This window comes from Monodelphis domestica, chromosome 2 (genome assembly GCF_027887165.1).
Source record: "Monodelphis domestica isolate mMonDom1 chromosome 2, mMonDom1.pri, whole genome shotgun sequence".
Classification (NCBI taxonomy): Eukaryota; Metazoa; Chordata; class Mammalia; order Didelphimorphia; family Didelphidae; genus Monodelphis; species Monodelphis domestica.
The window spans coordinates 135354798-135375122 of NC_077228.1; the positions used below are offsets into that span (position 1 = coordinate 135354798).

General features: G+C 37.2%; 1 pseudogene; it reads right to left on the reverse strand.

Annotated features, from left to right (window-relative positions):
- Positions 1-263: 263 nt before the first annotated feature.
- On the reverse strand, positions 264-872 carry LOC100025563 (transforming protein RhoA-like; annotated as a pseudogene).
- Between the last annotated feature and the right edge of the window lie 19453 nt (positions 873-20325).

Here is a 20325-nt window from a genome sequence, read left to right on the forward strand (position 1 = left end):
TGCTAGATGTGCTGGTTCGGAGAATGAGGGAAGTTATTAAGAATAATGTCAGAGGGGCCCTGCTGGGCCCAGATGTGTCAGACACAGACTGTCATTAAACAATCATGGTTGACTTCTAAATAGTGGTAGCAAGATGATTTCTAATTTGCAAATCTCTAAAAGTAAATTATAGAATAAATGAAAAAAGATCAGTAATCATACACAAAGATTAATAAGCAGCACTTCAAAAATTAACTGAGTGAGGGTTGACCTTTCCATTATGGTTACAGGACAAGGCATCTAGATTTTTTCTTTCTACTTGGCTTGCAAAGCCGCTCTTGTGGCCATTTCAAAAACCTCCCTCACACTGTTTTTGATCTTTGTTGAACACTCCATATACCCAAATGCACCACTTCATTAGCCATTTCTCTGCCTTCAGGCTTCACTGGCTCCTGTTTCATCTTGGCCAGTTCCCACCTCATGTGCTCATCATTTCAAAGATTCTTCTTGTTCCCAACAAGGATAATGGCCACGTTGGGACAGAAATGCTTCACCTCTGGGGTCCACTTCTCTGGGATATTTTCTAAATTATCAGGGCTATCGATGGAAAAACACATCAGTATCTGGGTAGGAAAGAGTCATAATCTTGACCAGCTGTGTCCCACAAAGTCAACTATACCTGTTTTCCATCCACTTCAATATCAGCTACATAATTTTCAAACACTATGGATACATAAATTTCAAGGAACTTGTCTTTGCTAAATACAATCAGCAAGCTTGTCTTCCCACATGCACCATCAATCAACTATAACCAACTTTTTTTGGATGGGCCATAGCTCAGGTGGTTCTGGAATCACCCTTTTGCTTGGTGGGCTGCTCTGCAAGCCACACATTCTAGGACTCAGGCAGTTTCTACACTTGAAACCAATGGGCAGGAAGGGAGTGGGAGCACAGGCGGGCGGGGGGAGGGGGTGACAATGACTGGAAGGCAGGTGCCCTAAAAATAATTAAAATAAAAGAAAGTATGCTTGCCCCAAGTCGTAAGAAGAAGTAAGGATTCTAAAGAGGCAGAGAGAGGAGGAAGGAAACTAGGTACTTTGACTCTAAGTCCAACACGCTTACATTATATCAAATTACCTACTCAAAAGAGTTAAAGGGTAAAATACACAACTCCACTGAACCTAGACACCAATAGGATCCATTGGCTCTGAATCCAATTTTAAAAGTCTACTTCCAATCTCCTATGACTTAGCCACAAAACGTAAGGATTTTTATATCACTACAATTGGTAAACACATGTTTATCAGTTAATAGACTGAGTTGCTTCCCAAGGCACAAATTTCCATGAAAATCTGACATAACAAAGGTGGAACAGAGATCCTGTTTATTAGTTTTTTAATTTTTCTTTCATCTAGGCTGGCTCTCTGCCTTATTTCCTTTGGGTCAGTATCTTGTGGGCCCTGGGCATATTTGGCTGATATAATTGAGCTAAATTAGATACTTTAGACTTGGCATTAGCAGATCAATCATGAGAACCACTCAGACTAATCTGCACCAAATCTCAGGGTGAGTGTAAAGAAATGGATTTCCAGGACTCTTGTGTGTTAGATGCTTGTTAGGAAACTATTGAGAGTATGGAGGAGCACATAGAGGAACCACTGTGTGACAAATGTTAAATGCTGACAGCAATGTGACTAAGCAGGTAAATCTTCATGCTAGTGTTTTAGAAGTTCTCTGTGGCAAGATATTTAGGGGCATTTTGGATGAAAAAATGTTACTGTAATGATAAAAAGTTGGAAAAAATGAATCCAAAAAGCTGATTTAAATTCAAATGGATGAGAAAAAAATGTTTCATGATGAGGAGATCATGAGGATTAAAAAGAAGGAAAAGACCAGAATTCACATCTCCTCAGAGATTAGGTATAATGGGTATTTTCAGCTTTGTGGATAATGGAAAGCAAAGGTTAGTGGAGGGAGTGGGCCTGGCATCTCTCATTATTTTGCTGCCACCTATTCAGAACAGCAGGGCCTTGTGTTATCTATTATAAAATGCAGAATGAAAGAATTTCCTTTTCAATGATCAGACTGATTCGTGCTTTAAGGCCAGAGGCTTACCCATCCCCTGAACTGGGTGAGAAGATAAGGAACCAGTAGAGTGAGATAGTTCAATGCATCAGCTTCTTTGTGAATCTGTAGAGGGAAAGGTCAGTTATGAGGATCGGGGTTGAGCTTGGTAAGTTTAGGGGAAAATCTGAAGAATGAGGAGGTCTGGAGACACAGTCAAACAGCCTCCAAGAGCAGTCAGTTATCTCTGGCAGTGAGCCTGGGTCCTCCATACCTATCCTTTAAAGGACTTGAATATGAGGAAAACCTGCAGTATATTACCTTGTCTTTAACTATTTCCTGCATATTTATTTTTATTCATTTTTAAATCTCTTACCTTCTGTCTTAAAATCAATACTAAGTGTCAGTTGCAAGGCAAAATGGTAAGAACTAGGCAATTGGGGGAGTTATGTGACTTGCCCAGGGTCACATAGCTAGGAAGTATTAGGCTAGATTTGAACCCAGGTCCTTATATCTCTAGGCATGACTCTCCATCTACTGAGCCATCTAGCTGCCCCTATTCAATTTATTTTAATTTATATTTATATATATTTATAATTTATATTCATATATATAATTTATATGTATGCATATGCATATATATGTATTTGATATGTACTCATTGTCTCCCTCATATTTATATATTTATTTAGAATGGAAGGAGACAGGAGGCAGGAAAAGGGGAGTGGGGAGAAACTAAGGAGCATTAGAGTGAGCCAGAGTCCCTTTTTATCCCTCTCTAAAGGAAGGCATTGGGAGGAGTTTAGTACTCCATTCTCTATGAATACTTTCTAAAAATATCCATTTTAAGTGCAAAAAAAGAGAAATATAAAATTATAAATGAAACCAATTATAATGAAATAGTTATTACATATGTGTGTATATGTTTGTATGTGTGTGTGTATATATATATATATATATATATATGTCTATGTATATAAACAAATTCTTAGAACCCAGGTCTGAAAGAGAATCTGTTTATTTTAAGAAACCATCCCTAAGGCAACCAATTCTTGATAGTTTTCATTTCTACTTCTATATTTGGATTTTGGAAAGTTCTTTATGCATATTATTCCATTTGATATCATCTGATTTGATTACCTCACCTCCTTGAAATATTAGGATAGCTATCATTCTCACTCTCCCTAATTCCTTCTAGCATCCTCCTAAAATTAGAAGTTCTGGGAGGAATCGCCCATTCAGAGGGAGGCCATTGGTGGTTATTCTCTTAGTAAACACCTCCTATTTCTTCAACAGAACTTCAAGTAGTATGGTTGTGAGGTCCTTCACTGTCTTAGTTATCCTCTTCAGGCTACCTTTCTTTATCATTTCCTTTTTAAAATATGGCATCCAACACTGAACACCTTAATCTGGATATAGTCTGCTCAGGGCACAGTTCTATGGAATTATTATCCTCCAAGTTTTATACACTAATACCTCTCCGTCTAAAGAGTGCTATATTATTTAGGATTAGGTGACCTCTGCTTCCATACAAGTCATATCTACCCTAAACTTCTGTTTTCTTGTCCAAAAATAAGAATAATAATTTGTTGTGAGGAAACTACTTCATAAACCCTAAAAGGCTATATAAATTTGAATGATTATTTCCATTGTTATTACTTCAACATTTAGTTTGTGTTAATTAGTAGAAAATTAACTGTTACATGATAATCAGTGGAAATTATTTGAATTGTTGGCATTTACTTATATGTCACCATTTCCAAGAATCCATGATCTCACCAGCAGGTATACCCCTGAAATGAAGGTTACAACCACCTGCCCTTCTTATCCGATGTGCTGCTTGTCTATATCCTTTCAATCCATTTCAATTCAAACACTCATTTATTAAGTGGATAGGCAGATGAAAGTTGCTGTGCTACTTGCCAGGGGGATAAAGACAAAGATGAAAAATAATTTCTTCCCCAGAACTCAGGGTATGATTATATAAATTCCCAGATATTGTTGATTTATAATAATAGGGTGGAGGAGGGGGAGTATAGAAAATGAGAACTGGATCAGATCTGAAGATGAGTCATCAAACAATAGACTGGGCAAAAGCAGAGGCCTGATTATTGATTGACTTGATGACATTTTCATCTGTGCAGATAAATAAGAAGCTGAAAAAGTCTCTCAATCTGGGAGCAGGAATTTAGTGGAACGTGAAACCAGAGCTTGATCTTTGAACTGACAGAGGAGCTCATTCTACTGTGGCCTCTCACAGAGGATAAATATGCAATTCTAAAAAGGAGATTATAATCACTGACATTTGTATAAGGGCTTTAAAGTTTGCAAAGCCTTTTATATAAAAGGCAGCTAAATAGCACATTGAAACTGGAATCAGAAAGACCTTAGTTCAAATCCAGACTGAAACTTACTAGCTGTGTGACCTTGGGCAAGTGTTACAGACAAAAGAGTGGTTGCCATAAACTGTGACTGCAAAAATATGGGTTTCAAGACTGTGAATTGCCCAAACTGTAAAGATAATTTTTAGTATCTTGATTTTATATCAAAAAATAAGTGGTCGCCATGGGAAAAATTCCCAAATATGAAATACCCAAGTCAGCTGGGTTTTATGGAGATTTTAATTAATACAAATGAAGGAATTAAAGAAAGGGAGAGAGACAGAGTAAGAGGAAATAATAGGAAGGCTAGGGCCTTGGCCTTTCTTTTAAGAGAGAAAACTAAGTCAGTCTTTAATCACTCACCACAAGATTGTCCCAGGCAAAACTCTAGTGTTCAGAGACCCTCCAGTTCAGCTCCTGAGCTCAACTGATCTGAACTCCCCCCTTTGAACTGGTTCAGACAGCTCCTTTTAAAGAGAATTTTCTCCTATGTCACCTCCCCTAAGTTTTCACATCTACCAATCACAGTAGACGTTTTACAAAGGACTGACCATTCTTAATTCACATCTTGTTATCACCTTCTCTGGGTACACTAAAACTTCTGAGTATTTCACATCTCTTTGCTAAGCTTGCCCTTTTAGTGATTAATTTGATCTTCATAGGTATAGTGGATGAGTTAAGTACTTTTTCATTGTTCAGTAAGGAGTTTACAACTTTATCTTCCCCTAAAGTATGCCCAAGTATGGGTGGAGTAATTTTAAAGTTCCCAATACATTCCTGATCAAGTACCTCCATTGTTTAATGGGGGATAACCTTAACCTTAACCTTAAGATAATGTTCCAAGGTAGAGTTGAGAATTTTTAATATTCACACAAGTCATTTAATCTCCATCTACTTCAGTTTCCTGATCTATAAAATGGGAATAATAATAATGTAATAATAATAATAATCCCAGAGTTGTTTTGAGGAATCAACTGAGGTCATATTTGTAAAATGTCTTACAAACCTTAAAGTACTATAAAATGCTAGTTTGATGATGATGACAATGACATTTGAATGAAATGACAGTCCTTTGAAGTAGATACTATCATTCCCTTTACCAGATGAAGCAAGACTCTTGCTTATGATAATAAAACTAATGTTAGAGGAAGGATTTGAATGTAGCTCTGCTTGACTCCAGGTCTAGCACTCTGTGCCATGTGGCATCTCATGCCAATAACCATTCATCTCATAGCATCTAAGAGGAGAAAATAGGCCTAGACATTAGGGAAATAGTATGGTAAAACATAAAGAACACTGACTTGAATTTGAATTCTAGCCCTGCCTCCTTCTACCTGAGTGACCTTGGGCAAAGCTCTTAAGCTCTTGCCTTAGTTTCTTCTTCCATGTGAGGAGGAAGCTAGAATAGATTACTTTAAATTGTTCTAAAAATATGAACCTAATATTCTAAAATAGGATATAAAATATCCAAACTTCACCAAATAAATGTAAAGAAAAGTTATAACAGCTGAGTAATAAAATAATTACTCAGTGCCAGGTTAGAGAGCTTTCCAATCTGGCCCTAGACTCTTCCTAGAGTCTGGGAAAGTCACTTAATTCTGTTTTCCTCAGTTTCCTCCTCTGCACAATGAGCTAGAAAATGAAATGGCAAAGCATCTCTAGTATCTTTGCCAAGAAAACCCCAATATGGCATCATGTAGAGTCAAAAACAACTGAACTGACTGAATAACAACAATGAAATAACTTGACCAGATTTGAGAAGGATAGGGTAAGGGCAGAGGTATGCTGTAAATGTTTAACAAGCAGCCCTGGGGGGAAAACAGTACACACTTTAAAATTTAATTTGTATCATTAGCATTTTATCCACTACTTTCTTATATCTAGAAAATCAACAAAACAATAAATCAAACCCTGGTTTGTAGCAGTTGTTGATTACAAGGTATAAATGCTTGCACTAAAAATTAAGAAGCTGGTTCAATCTGGCTCCAGCATACCCCTAGTTAAGACCATTCAGGCATACAGGCAGCAAGGATTTACTATGTGCCAAACACAGTGCTAACCACAGGGAATACATAGAAAAATGAATGCCCCTGCCCTTGAGAAACTCATAGGCTAATGAAGGAAAATATGCAAACATATACATAGAAAACAATTACATAAAAATACATACATATATATGATAAATTATAGGTAGTCTCAGAAACGAAGACCCTAGAATTAAGAAAGATTGGGAACAGAAGATGGCCTTTAGCTAATATGTGAAGGAAGCAAAGGAAGCTTAGAGGTGGAGATAAGGAGGGAGACCATTCCTTGCTTGGAGAATAGCCAGAGAAAACTCTCAAGTATTAGACAACAGACTGTCCTGGATATGGAACAGTAGAAGACAACAAACAAAAGAAAGCTAAAAATGGCAGGGGGAGGGAAAGAAGAGACTAGGAACATGGTGGCAAAATTCAGAAAATTAGAAGTCAGTAAGGAAAGAAACCTGATCTGCCTTGGTCCTTTCCCAAAATGGAAGCCCAGGAAAGAACTCATTAATTAGAGGAAACCATTATGGCAGACAAATGGTCCAGGATGAGAAGGCCACTAAGATAAATAGATCAATGGCTGGTTGGATATTCCAGGGTGTAACAAGGGAATCACTTTAAAAGACTGATATATATTAATTTAAGGTCGCCAAGGAATCAGCTATGTAATTCCTAAATGAAAAACTCAAGTCAGCCGTCAGCCTTTTTTGGAGTTTAAATACAATAGGAGTAAGAAAGGAATTAGAGATAGAGAGAGAGAAAAAGGGAGAGAAGGGAATAGGGCTTAAATACCCCTTCTGTTTAGGCTGGGCCAAAAGGCCCAAGCCCTTAGATAGCTGGGGCAAAGAAAAGAGATCAGTCCCTATTACTCACGTGTCCAAAATGGAGAAACAGTCTCAGAGGCCCCCACCTTCAGCTTCCTTCAGAGCAAACCTTCTCAGAGCCACAGGAACCACACTGACCAACTCTCCCCCTTCTCTTCGAGTCTCCAGACCCCCTATCTTTAAGAAAACCCTCCAAGTTGCCTCCCCTAGTTCTCCCATCTACCAATCACTGTTCATCAATTTCCCTGTGCCAATGGAGGCTCTAGCTTAACCCAGGACCGCCCAGAGGTTTCTGGCTTTTGCACATGTCTGTTGAAGGTCATATTTTCAAATGATTAAATCTTTACTCCTTTGCTATGGCCCTTTCTAAATCCTGTTAACTTGAGTAGGGTAGAGATTGGAATAATTAAATTTTGATGTAGGCTGCAGCCCTTACTCAATCCTATTAGGACTGAATAGGGTGGAGATTTATTCCAAGTATCTCCATTGTATCAATTCTAAAATCAATCAAGACTCAAAGAAATTCCTGTTCTATGCTTAAGCATAGGTCAAAGTCCTTTCCATTGTTCAGCAAAGGGTTTCTGTCCTAAAGTAATCTTAAGAAGGGAAGAGAAGGAACCTCCCATGCCAATGGGGTTCCCATTCCAATAGACTATCAGTAAGAAATTTTCCAAGTATGAAATATCCCAATGGTGAAATTTCCAACATTTATAAGTCTAAGGAAATTTGAGGTTTACAATCCCCCCTGATGATCATTGGGAGACTAGTCTCCCCATTGATCATTTAACATAATCATTTTGTAGTTCTAAATTCACTTCTAACTAAAGATATACACAATATTCAATTCTCTAGGAGAAATTAGAATAGTGAGAGAGGAAATAGAAAAGAAAAGAAAGCAAAACCAATGTTTGCTAGGCGCATTGACAGAAAGCCAAATTAGGGGCAGTCCCTTTTGGCATAAATGTTACAATAAATGTTCAATCAAAAGTTCAGTCCAATCAATCACATCCAAAGTTCATTCTTGATCTTCTTGATGAAGTGTAGGTTTTTGGCATCTTTCTGCAACAGTTCATTCTCTGGATATAAAAGTTTCAAGCTTCTTTCTTGAAGATCTTTTCTCGAACAAAATCAAAATCTTTGAATTTTTTATAAAAGTAAAATCTTAAACAAAAGTCTTGGATTTTTATAAAAATAAAATCTCAAACAAAAAAAATTCAAAAATTCTTAGATTTTAAATTAAAATACAATCCCCCCTGAAGTAAGTATTTTTTAAAAAAAATATATCAAGTTTAGCTCAGAATGCAATGTTCAGTTATGGGGGTGTATGTGTCAATTATCAAAAGAATAGAAAAATAATCAAAAACATAAGAAAAATTCAAAATAGACCTTGTATAGGTCCAGTTTTAAGTAATTTCTATCCCACAAGTATGTAGGACAGAATGCAGTAATATTTCACTTAGCCATTTGTAACCAAGACTACAGGAAGTTGCCATAATATAAGAAGGAAAGAATTAGAATTCTATTTTGATGGGGAAATGTCATTCCCTTGTCTGATTTTTTCCTCAGGAATATAGGGAGCCAGCATGATAGTCAAGCTTTGTACTTGTTTGAGTACTTCGAAAAGAGTGTAGATACAAGGAAGTCCTACGACTTAAACATAAGTTAAGCGTCGCAACCTCGAGTCTCACTTAATATTTCTTGTGTGCTCTATTGGCACTATTCAGGTTTAGTCTGTGCTCCTTGTTTTTATCCCTTTTCCTGGAATCAGACACAAACATTAATCACAGTCCTATAATATTTTATCAATAAATGGCAGGTTCCCATAGTTTAAAGCTTTTAGGCATATATTGATATTACAGCAAGAGTATATATATTAACTTGTATTACTGCAGGGAAAAATATTAATATTAATTATGTGTACCTTCAGTACAAAAAATGAAAAAAAAATCAAATATTCTGATAAAAAATAAAAGAAAAGCAATAAGAAAAAATAAGAAAAAAAATCAGTAATTCAATATATTCTTGAAAAAAAATATCCATTTGTCTATGGATTATTATCTCCAATTCATATGATAAGATAGAGTCACAATTCATATGATAGGATAGAGTCAATCAGTCTCAGCAGAAGATGCTTTCTTCACATGTGAGCAGTGAATCCAAGAGTCTCTTTCTCCAATCTTTATAGATGTTGGAGTAGTTAATAATATTTGGAATGGTCCTTCCCATGAAGGTTCAGTTGCTCCAGTTCGCTTGAAATTCTTGATATAAACTTTATCTCCTGGGTTCAGGTCATGCAGAGAAAAGTCTAATAGTCCAGCTTGTACTGCAGCTCCGGATTCATGAAGTTCACGTAGTTTGTGCTGTAACTCCTGTATATAGGAAGCAATAGTAATATCTCCCCCTAATAGCGATGTATAAGCCGGGGAGAAAGGCTTAGCCTGTATAGGTGGATGTCCAAAAAGCATCTCAAATGGTGAAATATGTAAGTCTCCTCTAGGCCTGCTTCTAAGATAAAATAGGGCCAGAGGGAGAATTTCAGGCCATTTTAAATGGGTCTCAGTGCATAATTTGCCAATCATAGTCTTAAGTTCTTTATTCATCTTTCCTACTATTTGGAGAGGAGAAAAAAAACACTGAAAAAGGTTAATTAATATCAACAAAATCAATACAATCTAAGAAGAATCATCTTTATTATACTGGGAAGTTCCCTGGGCACCCTCCTGAAGGGCACCTCTCTGAGGATCATTAGTACCTTGAGTATTTTTTGGACGAGCTCCATTTCTCATATATTGTTGTGTATTATCATTAAAATTTTCTTCAATTTGAGCATTGTCATTAATTTCCCAATTCCTATTTCTATAATTCTGGTTTCTAAAGTTCTTATTTCTATATTCATTATAGTTATTTCCATAGTCATTATTATAATTTCTAGAATTCTGGTTTCTATAACCATTATCATAATTTCTATAGTTATTATTTCTAAAACTATTATTAAACTGTGTATTCCTTCCAAACATCTTAAGAAAGGTTCTACATTCCATCATTTTGTGGCCCTTCTTCTCACAGAAGTGGCAAGTAATGGATTGATAATTGGATTTCTGGAGAGGGGCAATTGTCATTGGTTCATTATCATGCCCACTTTCTAATTTAGTTATCCTATCTATTAAATATCTTATTTTTTTCTTCATTTCCTCCATGTCATCTTTATTTTCTTCCTCCTTTTCCTTGTTTCCCTTTAAAACATATATAGCTGTTTTTCGCAATTCTTCAAGGTCCATATCTGACCATCTTGGGCATTGTGTTTTAAAATAATTTTTAATTACTTTGCAAGAATTGTTTACAAAGATTCTTCTAACTTGTCTTAAACTATTCTCTTTAGTTAAGTCCCAATCTAAGTATCTGTCCCCAAACTCGATAATTCTGTCCATAAATCTGGAGGGGGTTTCGTCTTCCTTTTGCTTAATTTTTTCCAGGTCCATCCACTTATCTGTACTGTCTGCACATTCCTTCATGGCCGTGAGGATGGCCTCTCTACAACGGTATAGTTGTAGATAGTCCTCAGGATTATTATAGTCCCATTCGGGATCCTGAGATGGCCAATGTGCTGCATTATGCCCCCGGGTTTTGTTGACATGAGCAATTATTTTATTTTTTTCACGTTCACTTAAAAAAGCCTGTAGTAAGCTCTCAACGTCCTTGTAAGACGGATTATACTGAAAAAATATGTCTCCCATCTTTTTTGTTACTAGAAAAGGATCTTGTTCATATGTGGGGATATTTCGTGTAAATTCATTTATTTCTTGGGGAGTAAACGGTATCCTATGTCTTAAAGTCACCACATCCCCATTTTGTCCTATTTCAGGTACTTCTCTTAGAGGAAACAGGCCTCTAGTTGAATTTTGCACCTGTGGGTCAGTTTGACAAGGACAGGTTTCTCTAGGAGGACAAGATCTCCCTTGCATTGGAATTTGGTTTTCTGTAGGAGAAGGAACATGAGAAGCTGGGATTGCAGGGGAAGGGTTTTGGGGATTAAATTCAGACAAGATTTGCACTACACGAGAGAAGCAGTCTGTTAACTGGGCTATAGGGAAGGTGTTTTCCATCTCTATTTCAGGGAAGGAAATTTACTCATTCAAAGGTTCAGAAACAGGTCTGTTTCTGGTAGAGTGGTTGTTTGCCAATTGATCCTGTAAGAAACTTTTTAGATCTTCTAATTGGGCTTGCATTTTATCCTCAATTTTTCCTATTTTATCTTCCATATTTCCCATTTTATCCTCAATATTTCCTATTTTATTCTCAATATTTCCTATTTTATCCTCAAGTTTTTCTATTTTATTCTCAATATTTCCTATTTTATCCTCAATTTTTTCTATTGTATCCTCAATTTTTTCTATTTTATCCTCAATATTTTCTATTTTATCCTCAATATTTTCTATTTTATCCTCATTTTTTTCTATTTTATCCTCAACATTTTCTATTTTATCCTCAATATTTTCTATTTTATCCTCATTTTGTTTTATTTTATCCTCATTTTGTTTTATTTTATCCTCAATATTTTTTATTTTTTCATCTCTAAATATAGTATTGAGGAGTACAAAAATGACAGTACCTATTAATATAAAAATTTGGAGGTATCCTTCATTCCTCAATGCCCCTACTTCTTCAGCTGCCATATAATTGTCAAAGAATGTAGTACTCATTTTTATATATATATTTTGTAATTTCACAAAACACGTGGGGAGCAGGGCAAAGCAACAAACTTTCCACAGGGTTTTTTTTTTTTAATGCAGGAAGTTGTTCCTTAAGGGAAAGGATATTTAGAAACAGCTCTTCCAGCCAGGACTTTAGAGTCCTGTTGCTGAGATTTAAAACAGCTGTTTCCTGTCTATCAGAGTCACACAGCTGGGAAGTATCTGAGGTCCGATTTGAACCCAGGACCTTCTGTCTCTAGGCCTGGCTCTCAATCCGCTGAGCTACCCAGCTGTCCCTTAAGATTAAAGGGAAGAAAAAGAAAAAAACTGCTGATTCCAATTTAACTTAAGGAGAAAAGAGAAAAAGTTTTTTATACTCACGTGTTCTAGCAGCTGTGTCTTTAAGCCAAGTTTTTTGTTAAAAAAAAAAAGACTAAGTGGTGAGACGGTATAGTAAAAAAGGCAAGGAATTTCAAAAGTTATTTGAGAGGATTCTTTAGACTCCCGTGTGGTCAGCCACAATGTAACAAGGGAATCACTTTAAAAGACTGATATATATTAATTTAAGGTCGCCAAGGAATCAGCTATGTAATTCCTAAATGAAAAACTCAAGTCAGCCGTCAGCCTTTTTTGGAGTTTAAATACAATAGGAGTAAGAAAGGAATTAGAGATAGAGAGAGAGAAAAAGGGAGAGAAGGGAATAGGGCTTAAATACCCCTTCTGTTTAGGCTGGGCCAAAAGGCCCAAGCCCTTAGATAGCTGGGGCAAAGAAAAGAGATCAGTCCCTATTACTCACGTGTCCAAAATGGAGAAACAGTCTCAGAGGCCCCCACCTTCAGCTTCCTTCAGAGCCAGCCTTCTCAGAGCCCAGGAACCACACCGACCAAAACCTCCACCACCCCTCAGTTCTCCCATCTACCAATCACTGTTCATCAATTTCCCTGTGCCAATGGAGGCTCTAGCTTAACCCAGGACCGCCCAGAGGTTTCTGGCTTTTGCACATGTCTGTTGAAGGTCATATTTTCAAATGATTAAATCTTTACTCCTTTGCTACAGCCCTTTCTAAATCCTGTTAACTTGAGTAGGGTAGAGATTGGAATAATTAAATTTTGATCTGGGCTGCAGCCCTTACTCAATCCTATTAGTACTGAATAGGGTGGAGATTTATTCCAAGTATCTCCATTGTATCAATTCTAAAATCAATCAAGACTCAAAGAAATTCCTGTTCTATGCTTAAGCATAGGTCAAAGTCCTTTCCATTGTTCAGCAAAGGGTTTCTGTCCTAAAGTAATCTTAAGAAGGGAAGAGAAGGAACCTCCCATGCCAATGGGGTTCCCATTCCAATAGACTATCAGTAAGAAATTTTCCAAGAATGAAATATCCCAATGGTGAAATTTCCAACATTTATAAGTCTAAGGAAATTTGAGGTTTACAAGGGTGAGGAGATTAGAGGTGCTGAGGGAAGTTGCCAGATCAGATGGCAGTTGAGACAAGATGGTAAAGTCTGGAAAGGCTGATAACATCTGGAACCATGGAAATCAACATTAGGTAGGAGCAGGAATATCCCAAGTAGTTAGGTTACCCAGATCTCAACAAAATCAGCTACTTGAGATGCAGGAGAGGGCTTAGATGGTATGCTCTATACCATTTACAAAAGCATCTTTAGCTCAGGTTTTATTATTCATGTGAAGTTTTATCCCCCTGCTTTCAGGGTTGTTTCCCTCCTCAGATAGTCTTACATTTACTTATCTGTGTCAAGGTCATATCCCACCAGTACAGTATAAACACTGTTAGGGCAAAAATCACTTTTTTTTCTTTGTCTCCTCCAATATTTCCATCAGTGTTTGTTGTACATAACTGTAATTCCCCAAGTTTAGGGAACTTGCTACAAAAGCTGGTCATCAATTTACCTATAGTACTAGAATGGTGTCTAGAGTTCTAAGAAGTTGTGACTTGCCTGGCTAGCATTATATCAGAGGCAGAACCTGAACCCAGGTCTTCCTGAATTCTACACAGTGAAATATAATACATGATGGCTGAATTGAAAGGAATTTGCAAGGGAATTTCAGAGAGATAAGTAGTGTCAAGCAATAAATGGTACTTTCCCTCATGATTTTCTGAAATTTCCTTTATTTATAATGACAGGGTTCTGTCCTGATCTTTCCATGTTGTCCCCTCTAGACTTTGGCTGACCATTCATCAGGTACTATCTCCACTCATATCCTTGTATCTGCCACTATCTGTCCTCCCCCTGTAATTGGGCTCCTTTTTTTTCTTTTAAAGGGAAAAAGGTTAAACACTAATTTATTATCCTCTCACAATAATTTTACAGTTACACAATAACAACATTTTATTTTTTTCTGTCTAGTTCATTATGTATTTTAGAAAGTCATTTAAAAGTATCTTCTAATTATAGTTTAATAAAAACAGATTATGTGGTTCATTAAAAAAGTTTTTTTTAATATAAACATCAGTTTTTCACAAAAACAAAATGACATACATATCCAATAATAAAAAAAAAAACTTTCTCAAAAGTACTATGATGCCACTTCATTTGGAACTATGCCCAAAGGGCGACAAAAGAATATCTACCCTTTGATCCAGCCATAGCACTGCTGGGTCTGTACCCCAAAGAGATAATGGACAAAAAGACTTGTACAAAAATATTCATAGCTGCGCTCTTTGTGGTGGCCAAAAACTGGAAAACGAGGGGATGCCCATCAATTGGGGAATGGCTGAACAAATTGTGGCATATGTTGGTGATGGAATACTATTGTGCTAAAAGGAATAATAAAGTGGAGGAATTCCATGGAGACTGGAACAACCTCCAGGAAGTGATGCAGAGCAAGAGGAGCAGAGCCAGGAGAACATTGTACACAGAGACTAATACACTGTGGTATAATCGAACGTAATGGACTTCTCCATTAATGGCGGTGTAATATCCCTGAACAATTTGCAGGGATCTAGGAGAAAAAAAACACTATTCATAAGCAAAAGATAAACTATGGGAGTGGAAACACCGAGGAAAAGCAACTGCCTGAATACAGCGGTTGAGGGGACATGACAGAGGAGAGACTCTAAATGAACACTCTAATGCAAATATTATCAACAAAGCAATGGGTTCAAATCAAGAAAACATGTAATGCCCAGTGGATTTACGTGTCGGCTATGGGGGTGGGGGGGAGGAAAAGAAAATGATCTATGTCTTTAATGAATAATGCTTGGAAATGATCAAATAAAATATATTTTAAAAAAAGTACTATGATGCTACTTCAACAGTAATTGCTTCACATTTTCCAGTATCCTTATCTGTGCATGTCACATGTAAAGATCCATCCCTTTTCATAGTGAGAATAGCTAATATATTGTGGAGCCCGTTTTCTTTCTTTCTTTTTTTTTATCTTGACAAATCATGGCCCAGCTGGCCATTAATTTCCTCTTGTTTCCTATTTTAAGTCCTTACCCTTTGTTTTAGATTCAATCTAAGACAGAAGAGCAGCAAGGGATAGGGAATGGGATTGAGTGACTTGTCCAGGGTCATAAAACTAGGATCATATTTGAACCCAGGTCTTCTGAACTCCAAGCCTGGTACTCTATCCAGTGTGCTGTCTGGCTGCCCCCATTAATTCCTTTTCTGCTGCATAGCAGTGGCATAAGCCCAGGGAAGAAATCTTTGAGATCAAATAGGATATGGTTGTTTTTTTTAATGCAGGGTGCCTAAAGTACAGTGGAAATATTTAAGCTGGAGTCAGAGGACCTGGCATCAAATATGACCTCTGATGTTTCATATTTGTGTGATCTTGGGAAATTAATTTAAACTCCTTAGACCATGGCTTTTTCATTTGTAAAAGGAGGATGGATGGATGAAGGCCTTTCCCAGCTTCATAGCTCAGATCTCTGCCCTAACATGTCAAAGGAGCCTTTAAAACCTTCATGGAGTTTAAGGTGATTGTAGCTTCAAGATCTTTGTAGGATCCCCTGGAATCTCCAGAAGGAGTCTTTAGAGGGTCAGATAGAGAAGTGCCTTCTGGAAACCAGATTTACTTTTAGAAATGATATTGGAAAACATTCTCAAAGGGCTGAGAAACATAGCAGTCTTCTTGGAAAATAACACATCTTTCTTGGCAGTAGAAACCTAGGTCCTGGATTAGCATTTATTGTGGGTAGATCATTTGGCATCAATCAAATCAGAAACTCAGGCAAAATAGAGAATATAAGAGATGTTCCTGTAGGGTATTTGTCTGTGTCACCAAGAAGAAAAATACTCCTTAGTTGTGTTCTAGATGACATTTCTCCTGTTGAATCAGGAAGGCAACAAGACCAGTAGAACTTGAGTTTTAATTCTGGGCCTCTGTACCATGTCTAATTTTATAAGGGCTCTTTCTTCTTTTCCCTATCTCTCTGTAACTAAGGTTAGACTATTCCCCAAACCCCCTCTCCATTCCATATACCCTGCCATAATGTCTAGAAAACACCTTCAGATAATATGGAAATAGGTCTTGATACATGTAAAACCCAGTTGAATTGCTCATTGGCTATGGGAGGGGGGAAGGAGAAGGGGAGGGAAAGAATGTGAATCATGTAACCATGGAAAAATATTCTAAATCAAATAAATAAATAAATATATTTTAAAGGAAAAAAAAAGAAAACACCTTCAGATTTTTAATTTGATTTTGTGGTCTAATAGTTCATTGATTTCAAAAGATGTGTCTTTCCAGGTGCCTTCTATAAATAGTCATGATTTCCCCCCTCACTCTTACAGAGCTCTTTGCTTTGTCATCCCTCTACTATGCTTATATTATTAGGTCCTATCTATGCATGTTTCTTGAATTCTTATTAGAATGGAAGTTCCAATGGGAAGGGTGTTTCTTATTTCAACTCCATCTTCCCTAGGACCCATCTTCCTGACATGTTTACAAAAATATTTATTGTATTGAGTTGACTTCCAAATGCCCTGGCCTCTGGTCCCTTCTAGGAAATATGCCTTCCCAGAGACTACCAAACCATCACCCTGTGGGGATAGGTTTTCACTGAAGCAGAGGTGGGCCTTTTCTGTGGCTGATCATCTGGCTTGTCTGAGGAACCTTTCAACGTGAAGGTTAGGTCCTAGGAGACACCAGAAAAAAGGCTGTTTGGAGGGGGAGCCTGGAGAAGTCAGAAGGACTGGGCTTGCCTGCATTTTTAGCAGCTGTGCCTCATCAAGCCTGAGAGAAAATTCCTGATGCTGTTCCTCACCAGATGTGGCCCAAACAGAAAACTACCTCCTCTGTCTGGCACCCCAGAAATAGCATGATTTAGCTGTGTTGCTGTCCACCAAATCAGAGAATCTGCAGCTTCCTTCAACAAAGCTTGAGTGGGTTAATTGTTCTAAATGAGAGCCTGCTGTGAGCAGGAGAGGGGCTGCTTTTGAGCAGCTGTCAGGGATGTGAACAGACTGCCAGGAGATATCAAGAAAAGGAAAATGTATTTCTTTTCTAAAGAAGTTGAGGTCACTTCCACGATGATGCGTTCCTTTCTACAGGGTCAAGTGAAGTGAATTGAAGAGCCACAATGAGTTTCTGGTCAAGGTTTTCTTTTTTAGGAAGTGAGTGGAAAGAATTCCTCCTAGGAGGTGTAGAGGATAGAGCTCTGAGCATGGTGTCAGGGAGATGAGTTCAGATCTTACCTCTGACACATTAGTATTGTGAAACTGGGCAAGTCACTTAACCTCAGTTTATTCATCTGTGAAAAAAAAACAACAACAGCTCAATGACATTACAATGCTTTGCTAACCTTAAAACAATAAATAAATGCTATGTAGTATTTTGTTAAAAAAATAAACCCCTTACCTTCTAACTTGAACCAATATTATGTATGAATCAGTTTCAAGGCAGAAGAGCGCAAGGGCTAGGCAATGGTGTTTAAATGACTTGCCCAGGATCACACAGATAGGTCACACAGTCTGAGGTCCAATTTGAATCCAGTACCTCTCATTTCCCAGCCTGGTTCTCTATTCACTGAACCACCCAGCCGTCCTGTGACATATTTTTATTACCTTTAAGTTGTGATGTAATAGAAGGAACTCAGGCCTTGGAAGCAGCAGTCCAGTCCCAGATTAAAATCCACTTCTGGCACTTGATTAGGTATGATAGTGCACTAACCTCTAAGTTTCAGTTTCCTCATCTGTAAAATGGGAAAAATGAAATCTGTAATGCTGCCCTCTCAGGGCTTTTGTGAGGATAGTACAGTCTGTCAGAATGAGGAAATACCATTGGAAGTAAAAGCATCTTTCCAGGGCAAATAAAGAGAATGCGTAATTGTTTGCAGTTCCTAATTAACCTGAGTGAAGCCTCTCAGTGTGATGAGTAGTGAGGATGGAAAGGGAACATTTTTGTAAGTTGAGTTGACAATTGTTCATAAATGTGTGTGTGTATTTGCATACCTGTATCCACATATGAGTAGAGATACAGTAGTATATATTACATTGCATATATTTTAATATAACATACAGATATGATGTGAATCATACATACATGTGATGTGTACATATATGATAGAAAGTGAGTGACTTATTCAGTATCACATAGCTAGTAAACATCTAAAATAGGATTTGAACCTAGTTCTTCTGTGGATGCACACATGTATATAATTGTGTACAGATAACATGTTATATGTCACAATATTTTATTATACAACACATATGTTATGTGTATACCTGTACACATTACACACATGTGACATACGTGATATAAGTTAAATCACTTATTCACTATCACATAGCTAGAAAATGTTTGAAACGGGATTTGAACCTAGTTTTTCTGTAGGTCTGTAAAGTGTGAATTTTAGATTTATTCCACCCTGCTTAGTCATTAGAATTCTAGCAACCAGGAATGTATACACCCCCACTTAAGGATTAACTGTGGGGGAGGAAGGTCTATGACCCATGTGTGCTAGCAAGTGACAAATCAGAAACAACTGGCTGACTCCCTTAGCTGTCCTAAGCCAAGTTTAAGTCACCATAGGTACACGAGAGACACAGGAAATGATGTAAATAACTGTCTTTATATTTCACATCACTTCCTGTAAGGGGAACTTTTTGCAGACTTTGGTGGTAGAACTTGACTTGGTGGTGTGTGGGACCTCAGACTGCTTCCTTGAAGGAACCATGTGGTGAGTGATAGGCTGACTCCCTTTTGTGACCCTTCTGAAGGCACCAGCTTCCAAGGAGGCCCCTCATCTTGGAGGAGGTCTTATGACTGGAAGGTGAGCTAGATTTAATCTTCTGAGAAGGCCCCTTAACTGAGGCCTCTGAACTCCCCTTGGCTCAGGCCAGGCCAGAGCAGAATTTCTCCTTCCTCTCTCTCCCTTATTCTTAATGTCTTCCTTCTATTGTAGATTAAACCACCATAAAATTCCATTCTGATTTGAGTATTTCATTGGGATTTAGAATTTAAATTCCTGGCAACCACTAAAATTTTATTCAGTCTCAACCCTAAATTTCACCCATAACAATACACATGATTATTTTTATGTATGGACATAATATTTTATTATGTTACATATGAGACTTTTTAATTATATAACATGCATATATTACATGTGTATTATATATTCATATGATACATGTGGTAGAAGTTGTTACTCAGTATTGTATAGCTTAAACATGTTTGAAACAGGATTTCACCCAGTTTTTCTCTCTCTATATGTATATATATTATATATATTAATTTATATATCATACACATATGGGTTTATGTATATGTCTGCATATACTCATTCACATATATACATGCACTGTTTTTTTACCTACCTCTCTATAACATGTCCAGATTACTCCCCAAACCCCTTCTCCCCATCCCGACCCCTTGCTTTGCCAGAGAGTCAAGAAAACATCTTCAGATGCTTATGTTGACTTTATGACCTAAATTTGTTCATTTCACTTTATGGCCATATAAATACAAAAGGTACCTTTCATGATTAATAATGACTTTTCCTCTCACTCCTATAGTCCTCTTTATTCGCCACCCCTCTACTGTGCTTGTTCTATATTATTATGTCCTGACTATACAAGTTTCTTATACTCTTACTAGATGGAATCTCCATTGGGAAGGACATTTTTCCTTCAACTCTGTATCTCTGTGTGTGTGTATGCATGTGTACAAATGCAATACAATATATGAATATGTATGACCACATCTATAAATACACACTCAGTTACTGAGTTCTGTTACACAGAGGAAATGTAGACAATCCGCAGTTGGCCAAGGCTAAAATGGCCATTTTTACTTTAATCCAGGACATTTTCCTTATGTATAAGGTTAAAGTACCCAATATCAGAGACACCCCTGAGATAATCTTAGCAGTGGATCACACTTAGTTT